This window comes from Palaemon carinicauda, chromosome 35 (genome assembly GCF_036898095.1).
Source record: "Palaemon carinicauda isolate YSFRI2023 chromosome 35, ASM3689809v2, whole genome shotgun sequence".
Classification (NCBI taxonomy): Eukaryota; Metazoa; Arthropoda; class Malacostraca; order Decapoda; family Palaemonidae; genus Palaemon; species Palaemon carinicauda.
This window is the reverse complement of record NC_090759.1, coordinates 58,999,590-59,005,589: the sequence shown is the minus strand read 5'-3', so window position 1 is coordinate 59,005,589 and position 6,000 is coordinate 58,999,590. Positions and strand designations below refer to the sequence as shown.

Sequence of the window (6,000 nt, the reverse complement as noted above, 5' to 3'; positions counted from 1 at the left end):
AATGCTGGCACGGTCCCTTACCAATATGGAGGGCCATTAACCACACAACTGCTGTTGTTGCTACTGCATTTTCGTTACCACTTAATTTATTTCATATCCCTGCTAGTTGATGTTATGAGAAGTTGGGAAGTCAGTGGATGAAAGGAGAGTTTGCAAGTTAATGTATTAACATATCTGAATTTTAGAATGTTTATATCTACTGTAGGTAATTTGAATAAGACTGTTTTGCATATTAAAAGAGAGAGAGAGAGAGAGAGAGAGAGAGAGAGAGAGAGAGAGAGAGAGAGAGAGAGAGAGAGAGAGAGAGAAATACTCTATCAAAGTACTGTATAAAGTATATACAGTATCACGGTTTTGCTTAGCCTTTGAATGTCGATGAACAAGGAAATCAAACCATCACGGAACTAGGGTTAAGTTAGACCTGGAAGGGTTGTGTAAGCGTGGGACACTTGCAATCTTTGGGCTAGTAAATCACTGTCCCTTTAATGATAATAATTATGAGAGCCCAAAGTTCGTGTTGCGCTTGTGGCCCAATAATTTTTATCAGTGTCACAACCTAACTTTTCTTATTGAGTCAAGAAGGTGGGCGGGGTTATATATAGAGGGCCAGGTCACAGCTTGGGTGGAAAAGGGCCCTAAGCACTAATGAGTTTTCTATATGTTCGGCTTTTAGGAAATTTTGATTTTTATTTTAATGTGCTTGTGTGAGTATGTTTTGATCCATCAAACATATATACAGTGTGAAGAATGAAAACTTAACCCCTCTGGTGCCTATACTTTGACCTCGTCCTTAGTTTGTTGGAATTGCATGTGTATGTTAGTGAAGAATGAAAGAGTATATTATGCACTATAAAAGATTAATTGAATTCATAATTGATAAAATCTTTATTTAAATATCCAAAAGGCTGCACGGACGATTTGGATCTTATAGCTATTTATCTATCAAAACTGATATCTTTTCTATAAAGAATATGCACAAAAGACAATATAGCAGCAAAATAAATAGATAAGGATAAGGATCGAAGAAATTAGATATCGCAAAACCATCTGTAAAGTTCCTGGAGATCTAATGTACTATCTTTTTTTTTATTGTATATTATTATTAAGGGACTCCTCAGAAAGACTGTAGGTAAAAACTATTATTTTTTATATACGTTCATACTGAAAAAAAAGTTTCTAGATTATATTTTTATAAAACTCTTAAGGTGTACATGAATGCGAAGTTGAAAGTTTATATAATAACATTAACTTATATAGAAATTTATACGCATCTTGGGGAAAATTCATAGCTTTATAAGAAATCAAATTATATCATAGTGCGGGATAAAATTTTTAATTTAATGAAAGATATTGTTACGAATAAATATGCATATATGTGTGTATATATATATATATATATATATATATATATATATATATATATATATATATATATATATATATATGTATGTGTGTGTGGAGAGAGAGAGAGAGAGAGAGAGAGAGAGAGAGAGAGAGAGAGAGAGAGAGAGAGAGAGAGAGAGAGAGAGAGAGAGAGAGAGAGAGATTATATATGCGCGTGTGCTCCTGCTGTATGCTTTTCCGCTTGTAATTGGAAGGTAGTAATCCGAAGATTTTTCAGTTGTTCTCTTTTTACGGATGTGTTGCAAAATTACATTATATTGCAGTTTCGTTGCAACACAGCAGCTTTCCTATCAATACAAAATTTTCTAAAATATTTTTTTTTATGTTATTAAGCCCTTTGAAGTAAATCTGTAATTGGATATTTTCCTTTTTAAACCCAGAATCTTTAGTAACATTCTTTATAATATATTTACTCCTTATCTAATTTAATCGTATTTAACAAAACCATTATGCAACTTTCAATTAGCGTAGTTCGTACACCAACCATATGCTCATTATATCTCCCCCATACCTGTTTAATAAAAAGAGCTGCCTGACTCTCTCTCTCTCTCTCTCTCTCTCTCTCTCTCTCTCTCTCTCTCTCTCTCTCTCTCTCTCTATATATATATATATATATATATATATATATATATATATATATATATATATATATATATATATATATATTTCTTTCCGATCACACTCAGCTCTCCCCGTCCCTCGTCTAGGGGGAGAGGGAGTAGTCATATCCTGGTGAGAAGGGGGTGTTGCTTGTGCGTGTGTGCATATCTATCTAAATATCTAACCGTCATTTATGACGGGTCGTGTATACTAGTCCTCAGATAACATACAATTGTCGCAATGACAGAACTTTGAAGGATTTGGACGAGTCATTTTCATAATTGTGATATTTTACTTGACATTCACCACTATCTCATCTAAGTGATACCAGATAACTGATAAAAAGTTTGTTGAAAATGTTAGTAAGGAATCATAAATAGGAACCTACCGTGCATTTTAATTTACCAGTGAACTTCTGTGGAAGTTTTAATTCCGGAAATAAATAAATATATATATATATATATATATATATATATATATATGTATGTATATATATATATATATATATATATATATATATATATATATATATATATATATATATGTATGTATATATATATATATACATATATACATGTATATATATATATATATAGATATGTATACATATATATATGTATATATATAATATATATATGTATGTATATATATATATATATATATATATATATATATATATATATATATGTGTGTGTGTGTGTGTGTGTGTGTGTGTGTGTGTGTGTGTGTGTGTGTGCACCAAGATTGTATGTTTATGTTTAAAACCAAAATAACGAGATTAACAGTACGCACAGGTATATTCATATAAATGTCTGCATGAAAGTAATAACCTTAGCGTAACCTCACGCGGTGCACTGTAGGCATTGCTCAAAGGTCTACTTTTAGCCTTTTTTGCTTTAAACCCCCCCCCCCCCGGCTTCCTTTCTTCCATCTTCCAATTTTTACATTTTAGTGGTTTGTTCCAGCTGAATGGTCTCTCCGTTTCCAGCGCTGAACTCTAGGGCCCCAGTGAATCGATATAAACTTATTTAAAATCTAGAATACTCGCCAAATTACCATCGTAAATAATAGCACTTGTATAAGCAATAGGTATTTAGAATGGTATTGCTATAAAACCATGAGGGAATAAATGACATTAAAAAGGCAAAAGAAATGTCGAAGATATGTGAAATTCATTAAGAGAGAGAGAGAGAGAGAGAGAGAGAGAGAGAGAGAGAGAGAGAGAGAGAGAGAGAGAGAGAGAGATAAGAAAAATAACATTAATTATATGAAATTTCCCTCTTTCTTAACACGAAAACTTGTGAAAACAAATTAATGAAATTTAACTAATTGTCTATAATTATGCTGTATGAAGTTTTGTCAGGAAATCCACTCTTAGTCAAGTTATAGTTTCTTTTCTCGTGTTACTCCTTGCCTCGACGATGAAACTTCAGATATGGGTCACTAAGGAAACGTATAAACAAGCCCCCCCCCCCCTCTCTCTCTCTCTCTCTCTCTCTCTCTCTCTCTCTCTCTCTCTCTCTCTCTCTCTCAATGAGACGACACGGACTCGTATATCACTAAAGAATGAAACCATTAATCTTGTGATAGTAATTTCTCCCAATTTACAGTTGGCCATTCAGCTAAATTCCCACAAGTCATTTCGTTTCTCGTCTACTTCAGTGGCATGTGCTGTCAGCAAGCTATTACCAGCTGGATAAATTATACTTGCTGTTCGTGTTAAGAATCGTTGGCACTCTGGCACTAACAGATTTTGTGTGAATTGTCGTAAAAATGCTTTAATAGCTTTAGGGGCCATGAACATGAATAGTACTAGTATCAAATCGTTTTTGTTTTGTGTCTTATGTTAAAAACGGCAGTGAATTAGCTTGTTCTTGTGGGTAAAGTTTTCTTCAGCTTTTATTATGTTTAGAATAAACTTGGCTTTTGATATCTGCATTTAACATGCAGATACAAACTCTCTCTCTCTCTCTCTCTCTCTCTCTCTCTCTCTCTCTCTCTCTCTCTCTCTCTCTCTCTCTCTCTCTCTCATATTGAGCAATTTTAGAGAAATATTTCCTTTCCCAGACAGTGGAACACTAAAAAAATATACTTAAGCCAAGACATATATCATTATTGCCAATGGCAAGTCGAAGCCGTAATTTAAGGCCATCTTCATTATCGCCTGACATCCTTTACAATGAAATGGACGTCAAACGTTGATTTTGGCAAGAAACCTCTGATCACCTCTGGAGCATTAACGCTTTTTTTAGTCTTTGGAAATGCGAATGTCCTTTCGTTTCTAATTTCTTTGGACAAGTATTTGCCTTTGAAGATGTTTCTAATCCAAAAGTATTTAAATATCTTTTGACCCTCGAAAGCTTTTCTGGATTTAAAAGAAGTTAGATTATTTTTTTCCCCTTGAGCCAGATGCTTACCCACAGTTCTAGCAAAGATTTTAGTCAACCTTTTTTTTTTCTTCTTCTTTTTCAATATTTGGTCATAACCTCGTATATCTTGTGCTGGTTTTTAAACAAAACTATATATTTTGACGAAAGTTGAGAATATAGAATCATTGGCTAATAAAAGTTTTGTTTTTATTTTTTCCCAGAAGGCCTGAAACAATTACACTCCTTGACTGCAACATTTAGTAAAAGAAATAAACAATAATTCTTAGAAAATTCTTGCTCATAAGATTTTGAAGATCTTGAGGAAGAAGACTAATGATAAAAGTCCCATATCAACATAAAGTTCACATGCATCTGATAAATGTACCTATTCACTCTTCCATTGCCATTTTCTATTTTATGAAATTGTTAAACAAAAGAGGCGTGTTTAAATTTGCTGGTGAGACTATTTTCACACAAATTACTGTGTTGATTGTGATTTTATTATGAATAGCGAAAACACGTTTTTTTCTTCTTACGAGTAGCTATGGGCATCCAACTTTTCATCCTTTGCAAGTAGTTTGTCATCTGCTTAGAGTATTTATGCTATCAAGTTGGGTAATCTCAGGCTCCACATTTATTTGCTCTATGCTGAGTTTTAACCATACAATCATTGTCTTGAAAACAACAGTGTCATAACCTCTATATTATGAGCTTCCACCGTATTCAGGTCAAGTCAGGTGAACTTTTCTTTTTTATTTTCATTCATTTCAAGTCAGGTGAATTTTTATTTTTTTATTTTTTATTCATTGCATGTATTCTTCTATATTTATTTTTATAAATTGATGTATATTCTCTGTTGTTGTTACATGTAATATACCAACTGAATTATGTGAATAAGCAATGTAATAATAATCCTAATAATTATTATAATTAGAATTGTTAATGCTCTCTGTATATATATATATATATATATATATATATATATATATATATATATATATATATATATATGTATATATAATATATATGTGTGTGTGTGTACGCAGCTGATTTACATCTGATCCTTTATTCTTATTTGTCATCTTTTGTTCACACACAGGAATTATATTCTCCAGAGGCTTACTCTGCAAGTCCTTGGCCACTTGACAAAATCCATAAAAACATTTGCTAGTATTGAATAACGAGTGATAATAGTGATAAAGATAATGATAGTCATTAAAATTATAAAAATAATGATCCACTGATGATGGTAATGATAATTATAATAAAGACAAATCACATTCTGGCAAATGCTAGAGACCAAACAAGCCTTCTTGTGGATTTTTTCATGAAATTTGTTCTTTTCAGACTGAAGCTTACAAGGGAAGATTTACATGGGCTTAATGTAAATTATACAGAATTTTTTGAGTTTCCCACTTCACTGTCTTGAATGATGAATGATAGTTAATAGTGTGGAAGGTTTTTATGTATATTTCCTTTCCAGTAGTTTTGTGTGTGTGTTTTATGGTTATTTATTCAAAGGACCATATTGTCTATGATCCATTTTGTGAAATTAAATCTTTGTCTTTTTTAAACTATCATCAAATTAATATTCATATTTTATGTATAGTAATGTATTTTTGCATTT

At 32.0% G+C, this 6,000-nt stretch overlaps 1 protein-coding gene across 12 annotated transcripts in view; it reads left to right on the top strand.

Moving 5' to 3' along the window:
* Positions 1 to 6,000, top strand: part of LOC137627778 (kinesin-2b-like) — a 439,846-nt gene that overhangs the window by 366,714 nt on the left and 67,132 nt on the right. The window lies entirely within an intron of this gene.